At 39.3% G+C, this 9,992-nt stretch overlaps 1 long non-coding RNA gene across 1 annotated transcript; it reads left to right on the plus strand.

Moving 5' to 3' along the window:
• Positions 1–654: 654 nt before the first annotated feature.
• On the plus strand, positions 655–4,006 carry LOC119293571. Its single transcript, XR_005143115.1, has 2 exons — positions 655–1,645; positions 1,731–4,006. It is a non-coding gene; the product is annotated as an uncharacterized LOC119293571 (long non-coding RNA).
• Positions 4,007–9,992: the final 5,986 nt, after the last annotated feature.

The raw sequence follows: 9,992 nt of genomic DNA on the forward strand, positions 1-9,992 counted from the left end.
AAAACAACAATAAATGTGTGTTGAATATGATTAATCCTAAGGCGTCTCTCTGTCCCTCTCTCCTCCCTCTCCCTCTCTCTCTCTCTCTCGCTCGCTTTCTCAAACTCTCGCGATGAGAAATTTGTTGTTTTCCCTTGCGACATTTTTTAGAGGTATGCACGTGTAGTTATCGATGTTTTCTTTTCCGTATATGGTTATAGTGGGGTGTTTATTTGCAATCCAGATCGTCGCCGGTATGAAAAAACGGATCTTGTGCTATAATTATAAGTTTGCTTCCATAAAAATATTTTAAAAATATTTAACAGGTAAAATTAACATCATATTTAGATTCCACACATTTTTCTAATAAAATTTCATATATAATATGTTAAAATCGAAGTTACGGTTTAAAAGATACGGATAATTTAGAAAATCATTTTGTTTGACTCAAATATATTCCAAAATAATATTTAAAGATACTTAAAAGGTGAAAATAATCTCATATTCATATTCTACATATTTTTCCAATCAAATTTCATATATAACATGTTCAAATCGGAGTTACGGTTTAAAAGATATGGATGATTTTAAAAAGCATTTGTTTGACTTAAATATGATCCGCGGATGAATTACCTAAAACATCAGGGGGGTTCAAAAAATGTAAAATAACGGTTCGGGTGTGACTTAAATGCGGACGGCGGGTTGATTTCAAGAAAAGAGAGGGACTTTTGTGTAAAATACAAAAATAACAATTCATTTTAACTCAAAACAGGACTGCGGGTTGAATTCTCTGAAATAGAGGGACTTTTCTGAAAGATGGCATGACGGACGAATGAAACCCAATTTGCTTTATTATTAGGTAAAGAAGAGATTGTTTTGTGATCATTGGAGTATGGGAATAGCGTCGTGTGCAGTTGTGCCCTCGTGAGCAATCTCTGGTGCTACTGATGTTTACTAGCAATAACAGTGTACTTTGAGGTATGAGAAAGTAAATTTGCTTCAACAACCAATTCCAGTGTAACATTTTTTTGTTTTATGGGCTTTCTCTTGCAATCTGCACAGAATGTTGTATGCCGATGCCCTGTTTGCTGGTTTTCCTTTCAATTGGTCTTCTCAAGGAAACTGTTCAATTGGCATGTCCTGCTTTGGACTAATCTTTCTTGGGATCCATATATGTTCTTATCTGACTGGTTAGAATAGTGCAAATTGGGACGGCTTGCTTTCTGTGACCAACTACTTGAATGCTGAAATGTCATACGGTACATACATCTTGTAAACAACATGTATCTCTTTTTATTTCACATGTGCAGAGAGAACTTGCCACACGATCTTGTCCCCTCGGCAATAATATGGTATTTAGAAATTATCTTTCTATCTTTACCCACTGGCATTTTTTAGACTAATAATGTTAGTATAGATTTTAGTTCGAGACTGCAGCGTTTCTTCGGAACCTGATTGACACCAAAGCTCTCAAGAAAAGCGCTTGTGTGTTTCAAACTCAAAACAAGACAATGAACATAGAATTAGAGCTTCATCTTTTATTTGACAATATTATGTTAGTACATATTTTTCTTGTTCTATTCAATATTTTGTATTTTTGGGCAGCAATACAAGAACTGGGTGACAATGTATTACTTATTACACTTGGATTCAAGCCACACCAAAGGTTGAATTCCATCTTCTTGATTAGAATACACAAAGGATTTGAACTGTGAATCTTGTAAGAACTTCTATTATGTGAAATTTAACAGGACTAATTTTAGATCAGCAAAGAAGAACGGGCCAAAGAAATGCTGATATTAAGCTAGGTTTGCAAGGCGATATGTCGAGCTCTCTGCACTCTGGTTTCAATGGCTTATTTAAACAGGTGCCTCCTTTTCCTTTTTATGTGTTTTCGAGTCTCTTTTGTGTAAACATAGTCTGTACTCTGTAGATGTCCTGCGGTGTGATTTTGTTTTTGAGTTGAGCTAGATGCTACCATAGAATTCAGGTTAGGGTGATCAAGAAGCAGTTTCATATGTTAGCAAAACTATTGAAGGATTTGCAGGTGACCAACTATTATATGAGTCTGGATGACTGAATATCAGCAGTACATCAAAATCTACGGCTTTATATACTTTGTCACATACTGTCATATTCATATGTGATAACCATATCGACCGAGTGTTGTTTCTTTTTCATTCAGAGTGTACACTACTTCCAGTGTAACAAGAATGGAAAATAAAATACTCTCTAAATAATGTTATCTTGTATCTGACTTCCAGTGCCTCTCTGATGCCTCATACACACGCATGCTCGTCTTTTATCCATTGTTGTCGTAAATCATTTGTTGTTTAGGCTATTTGATGGATTTAAGGTATTGGCCAGCATTTCCCCTTTACACAAGCACGCTCTTTATTTTTCTATATCTAGATTGTCCAGAAGGACAAAATGATTGGCTAATACGAACATAAGTTTGTCCTAACTTGGTGGCTACATGAGCTCTCAGTATTCACAGTTGATGTTATTCCTGGTGTTTTTCAATGATGTGTTGCTTCAAATTTTGTTCGGTTAATCCCCAAATTAATGTGACCAATAGTATACCTCGGACCACCGTTTTTGATTCTAGAGTTTATTGTCGTCAACCACTTTTTCTTTATTCTTCTAGCCTTCCTTCCATTTTTGTGTAATCCACCAACATAGAGTCACTCTGCACCAGGCAGATGATAGTGATAGCTGAAGAGGATACACCAAGAAAAGCAACCTCACTGAATTAAGCACCATAATTTCCTGTTAGACACTTTGTTGTAAAAGATTTTGTACACCACAAAGATAACTTACATTTGGATGCATGTTTCTGGTGTAGCTGGTGCTAAATGTAACATAAAAGGTGACTTGATTGTGAACTTTGTTCAAACATGCATGGTTGTTGTATCCCCATAAGACAATATAAAAGCTTTTGCCATGTTATTTAATTTTGCACTGCCATACATTGAATAATCTTCAAAATGCACACACAAGTCTTTTCATAGTGAAATTGTACCTGGGATGATACTTTCTTTACCTACACTTCTGTATCTCTAATATTTCCAAATATCACGCTGCAAGGAAGACCTTTTTTTCTCTTCTCTAAATTGGGTGAATAAACAAGAGCATCATAGTATGTAGTTAAATTATACATAGGTAATGGTAATCGTTTATTGACAAAGTATTTGTTTTCTTCTATCATCTATGAGCTCATTATTGACTTTTTAAATGCTGACATATTTTGTAGAGTTTGATACTTTTGTTGTTATGTAGCCTCACACGGTTGATCCCTTGCTTTAAGATTTCTTAGCAAGAGATGCATATCCTGTTTATTTTCAATAGTTAGTGAGGAAAAACGAACAAGTGAATTTAGGCATATCCTGCTATTTTTTATTATGTTTGCAGAACAACTAAACTGTAGTTAAGTACCAGGCAGTACTAGCATATAAGTGACTTACTAATTGAAGACCATGGTGTGAAAGGTATTATGAATTGCGAATTACAAGTATGAGTAAGCTCTTTTCAATACATTGTCATTCCACGGATTTGTACTCACTTTATAATTCAGCACAGTTGGACTATCAATGTCCAAAATGCATTTACTTCTATCTATCATCACATTCTGTACACTCAACTTAGATGCCACTTGAAAGTTACATGCTTATAATTATGAGCCATCCAATCTGAATGAATCACAGGAAATGGAGCATTTTATTGAGTCATTGGGAGAATTTTACATGCCATCGTCAGTAAAAGAGGGAATGATCTACATTAGAGGATACTAAAGAGTGTAAATTGCAGTTCAGTTTTCCTCTCCAAACAGATCTCTTCCTTGGGATAAATTTATGATGTCTCCTGAATCATGTTGTACTAAGAAGCATCACAATGGAATTTTCTTGTCCAATAACTTAATACATTTGAGACGCGCATATTTCGGAAGAAATTGCTTGGAAAAATGCAAATTATGCACAACTTGTGGTGTATGTTTGGGATGCATATGAACTGAATCAACGTTTTGGAAGCCTTAGACTTCAAACTGAAATTTGTGGACGTGTTGTGTTCTTTCTTCTTTAGTGCAATAGCTGATTTCGTCCTTCCAACTTCTCATTTGGGAAGAATATGAATTCCACTGCTACTTCCTTCCACAACTTTTTCATTCCTTAATAGCCGTCGTTCACAGATCATGATTATAGTTATCACAAAGATTGCCAGAAAAAATATTATCATTTGCAAAGCCCTCTCGAGGGTGTTTTATTTCTTGTGATTGGTAGCTTACATTTGAGATTGTTATGTCGATACAGATCACTGCTAAAAACATGAACACGCAAGAAACATCACAATAATTTATATACATGCCATATTTTTATTGCCTCATAGAGATTCATAACAAGATGAATGGGATTTTTTTTACATTGTGTTATCCTGCGTTGCACGTGAAATCTTACTAGTAGAATTTAAATGGCCCAATTCAAATACAATATGAGTTAATTCAAAAATCCATAAATGGCCAAGAAATATGCTCATCATTTTTGGCAGAGGTTTTCACCTTTATCAAAAATCATGAACATTTCCAAAGGGAATTTTGGGTTCATTGAAGATTATTTTAGGTTGAACCTATTTGATTTGATCTGGTGCTAGGGTTTGAACAATCCCCATTTCAAGTTAAATAAAATTTAAACATGATGCACACATGAAGCAAGCCTAGTGCAAAACCAGAAGCTAGGGATGTGACAACTCACCCCAAATAAAACAAGAATCTCATCCCGAGATTCAAGCGCAGAGTAAGATGAAGGGGGAACGCAACTAACACAATCTTCACGATCCAGGTTGCACTTCAAATGAACGTTGATTCAATCACCATCTTTGTCTTGTCGTCTTGCTCTGAGAACTCCAGCCAAGATGACAATGAGAGGAGAAGGTGACTCTAGAAGGATCGATCTTCTCGAAGATCGAACAACTGACGATCAACTCACGGAGTAAGACATAGCACATCTCTCGAGCTGGGACACGAAGAACACATCCACGGGGATGGGGTGAAACATATGACGAGGGTTCACTATGTAGACAACAATTCCATACTTAAGAGGGTGGTGAACGGTTGTCAACGCAACAAGGAGTTGAGTTGCCATGATACCTTAACGAGACATCTTAGAGGAGGTGACTCGTGGAATCATCCCTTAAATGGCAAAAATAATTAACTTTGATTCAAAGATCATTGAAACTCTTTATACCAGCTTTAGGCAAATCACAATTGATCATTTGGAGGAGTTCGATAGAATGACATACTCAGACTAGAATGGATGATGTGGATTACCTTGTTGAAAACAGCACAAGGGATGATTTTAGTAACTCGGGAGAAGCTCAACATTAGAGAGTGAGTCCACCGTTTGAAAAGTTATAGCATAACCAAGGAAACTGAGAGCAATCCCAGTTAGTGCCGATGATAACACCTAGCGCTTGTGCGTGCTCTCAAGAACTTGAGCATTTCCATATTCATAAAAGTTCTACCAATATCCGTGCGTAGGATCCTGGCAACACATCATACTACCATGATGAATAGTGATGGATGATGCAGATGCAAAGCAGGACACCACTTTGTCAGATTTTTCCTTTGCAATGCCAAATAAGCAAATTTGGATGATCGATCCATAGACATTTAGCACTCCGCTACTAATGTTCTCCTTGATGTGCTAGCGTAACCCATTCATAGAAATGGTTTGCTATCTAGAACATCAAGTAAAAGGTCAGACTTTGGGAGCACAAGAATCCATAAGGAGTAACTACTGGAGTAAATCCTAGGAAAAGCTTATGGGGAAGTGGCCAACTTCCTCAATCAAGATACTACAATAATAGGTCTTCCGGCTGGGTGTGTTAGCCACGACATCCACTTTACCGGGTTACAGAGAAACCAATATAATAGTTCTTGGGAAATGTTCCAATCATCATATCTGCCTGAGATTCAAATTTGATTGGTGTGAGGATATTCCAGACTCATCAAGTCTAGAGAGAAAATTTGAAAGTTTGCAACACAAATCGACGAGATGACGCTGCAGGATTCTCGGGAAATGGACTGCGATAGCAAGCTCCAAAACATGAGCTGGTTCTGCTACAAACACGTGAACACGTTGTCCTAGACAAGCATGACCACATAGTAGTCTTATAATAAAACACTACCGAGTTCAGGTTGGGAACCATCATCGAGGATAACGAAGTCCTAACGTAAGTCATGATTAGCTCTTATGAAGGAACTCCTTCTCCTTGAACAAATCAATCAGTGGTTTAGTATGCTAGGGATCCATATGGAATGGAGGTAGCTAGTCTCACAAACCAATGTATACTTTGCTCATGCATGAATGACTTGGGATGATTCCAGAGGAGGCAACATTGACTTCTCGAGGTCACGACGGCAACTTGCATCAGATGCACATGAACTGGAGAAAGTCACTTCTTACATCCGAACATATGCTTCATGAGATAGAATGAAGAGATGCTATCAAAAGTTTCCAACACTAGCTTAATGTCCAATCAAAATCATGGAGGAGATCAGGATGTTGTTGATGGGCTCAACAACAATTCATCCAGGTTTCCATGTAAACGGGATTCCAGAACTAAGTGAACACGGTGATAGCATTGGCCAGACCAAAGGATGTAATGGTGTATGCCCGAGGAATCAACCACAAGTAAGACAACATTGCGAACATCATTGGTTATGATTTGATTTGAGGATAGCCCACACTCAAATCAAAGATTGGTTAAGATGGTAGGTCCATTGACTAATCATGAGGGTCAATCGATGAAGATACCATCTTTCTTCAACACACCTACAAGATAACCCATAAAATGAACGAAGTCAGACAAGCTTTTATCTTCCAACTCTCCAAGTTGTTGTTTAGCTTAACCAACTAGCTCAGGGTTATCCAACACAGATTCTAGAGAAAGGGTGGTTTCAAAAACCAACTTGATCACGAGCTCAACATAACGGTCAGGTGACAACCTGGTGATACTTCCAAGAAGATATGCGGAAAATCATGAACCACCAATATGTTATTAAGCTCGAGAACTATCTGGGCTTTTAGAGCAAGACGATATGATCAAATGAGCGAGGATTTGACACAATCCTAACTCATTGATCGAGGAGTGCACCAGAAATAAGGACTAGGTGGCACGATCAACCTTAGGGTGATGATTCAATAATCAACACACTAAGAATGAGGTTATCGTCCATTTAACTACTAAGCAACGGAGTTGCTAGGAGTATAGATTTCACACATCATGATTCACTTGTCGGCATTCCAGTTGCGGCAACACGAAACCGACGAATGAATATCATCATGATTTCACACATGATATTCTTGATATAAAGATGGTAATACTCCAAGGTAGAACAGAACAAGAGCTAGATTGGCATTTTGATCTGCGGAACACAACTGCTTTGACCCAATCCTGGATATGGATGAGGTACTGGAGTTTGTTTCTCATAGTCATTTTGAATAGAATGGCTTGACAGACCATAGGAATGATAAGCACCGATGACACGAATGCAGAACTACTCCTGACTATCAATTGATAGACGAAGGTCAGAATACAACTAAAGAGAGACAACTCAAAAGAACATATATCTTTCTGAGTTGTGGATGCATACATTAGTATGTCGAGCAAAACTCAACATTTCTTCCGGATAACCCATGCAGAAAGGTTGGACTGGCAGAGTCACAACATAGAATGGAGAACTCATCTAAAGCACTCCTGTTGTGATCTTTTGATCCAACAAACTTCTCCCATAAGTGGTTCATAGTATTTGGAAGAAGGAAATACCACGGACCTTGAGGGCTAATGCAAAGGTTACCCACATCCTAAAGGAACTAGCAGACACTATCAACATGAAGTAAGTGGAGTGAATCTCGGGTTCAAAAACCCAAGAGTAGAATACCTACTGCTAAGCGGCATCACGGGATGCTTTCGAGAATGATGGCCAGAATCATCACACTGGGAACACAAAATATGGCTAGATTACTAGATGGTTTCATAAGACACCTAGGGTCATAATAATGGCTCCAACATATACGTCGAGGAAAAAGAGTACCTCAACTCACTGTTTAGTGTGGTTAATCTGGCCCAAAGGGACAACGAAACGGGAGGAAAGGATTTTGCAAATGCTTCAGACTATTTAGAAACCTGGAATGACTCGGACAACATAACGGCTGTAAATGCTCAAAAAGATTGGAGACATGCTACAAAAATGGAGGAATCGCCACTCAGAAGCACAATATCAAGGTTTCGAGATCAACATTTAACATACGGAAGTAGGAGGAACTTAACCGAGGCTTGAAACCAATAATCCTATAAGTCTACGGATTAGTAACACGTGATCCTGATAAAAAGAAGAGGAAGCCTAGTTTCTTAACCCCGTAGGAAAGATAAGATGACTCAGATCAGAAGGCATAAGGTATAAGGAGTAAAAAGAGCCTTTTGTTCCATCCCACAATCAATTCCCTTATATAACTATAGAATTTCTAGACTCAACTTTGACCAGTTTGGCTCGGTAATCCTACAGGCAGTCAAGCTTTGATACCAAAGATGTCAGGACCCCGACTCAAAGCCACACCGATCTAGCATGTAACACCTCATATCACTTTGCGGCCTCACACATGGTATTCCCACGGGTGTCGCCTTACCTTTCCCGGGACCGTTTGCGCCTTTTGGCTCACGTATATGATAGTGTCGCTAGCATCCATATGACAAGGAGCCCGGGCTGACATGCCTAGTCGTGAACCCAAAGTGGCACTAACTTACAGGGACAGGCATACATGACCCAGCAACGAACGTGTTGGTCATCAGCGAGTGAATCCATGTTGTAGCAACTTGGCTAGCAGGACTCCGGTAAACCGGGCTGTAGCAGGCTAACAAGACTCCAGTAGACACTGCATGACATTTCCCCGAAGGGACAGACACAGGAACGAAGAAGGACACATGCCGGCCAGCCTAAGTGTTCCAGAGCGGTAGCAAGCTACCAAGGCTAAGTGGAAGCACTAGGAGACATTTCCCGGTAAGAGAGGCTACCAAGGATAAACAACTAGAAAGTCAGATCCCACACATACCAAGCATTTCAATAACATACACACAATATGCTCGATATGTGCAAATACAACATCGCATCACAACATGACTTTACAACTCAAGTATTTTATTCAATAGGCTCAGAGGAGCGAGATATTACAAACATGGGTCTCACGACCCAACATTCAGAGCAAACAAGTCAAAGCACATGCGTAAGCTTAACATGTCTGAGTACAAACAACTACAAATGAAAAAGGCTGAGAAGCCTGACTAACTACCAGATCCAGCCGAGGGCACAAGATCGTTGCTGAGGTAACAAGCTAAACGTCGAAGTTCACGCGGAACTACTAGTGAGACTGAAGTCTCTCTGCAAAAACATATAATAGGCAAACATGAGTACAAATGTACCCAGCAAGACTTACATCATATCTAACTACATACGCATCATTATCAACAAAGGGGATGGTGGGGTTTAACTGCAGCAAGCCAGCTTTGACTCAGTGGCTATCCTGTACTATGACAGCAGGTAACTCTTTTGAGGTGGCGCACACGAGTCCACATATTCACCATATCAATACACCACTATGGATCCGCTCCCGTCTCCCTACGGGAACGCCATCCATAGCACTCACACTTATCTTGCGCATTTTAGAGTATTCACTTTAACTTGTCTATGAACTGTACAGGCAACCCAGAAGTCCTTTATCGCGGACACGGCTATTCGAATAGATGATGTTAACCCTGCAAGGGTGTACTTCTTCACACACGCTCTCACCACTTATCGCCGTTTACTCGAAATGTACTGGGCAACCTTCAAGCGGAAGCCCAGCGAGGGTGTCGGCCACGACCTGACTAACCACACAAGTCTGTCGTCCAGGTTTATCGCCTATTCGGTTTCCATCCACAAGGAGATCCAGCCAGGGTGTCGCTCATGGCCCCAAACGATGTGT

Source organism: Triticum dicoccoides, chromosome 4B (assembly GCF_002162155.2).
Source record: "Triticum dicoccoides isolate Atlit2015 ecotype Zavitan chromosome 4B, WEW_v2.0, whole genome shotgun sequence".
Taxonomy (NCBI): domain Eukaryota; kingdom Viridiplantae; phylum Streptophyta; class Magnoliopsida; order Poales; family Poaceae; genus Triticum; species Triticum dicoccoides.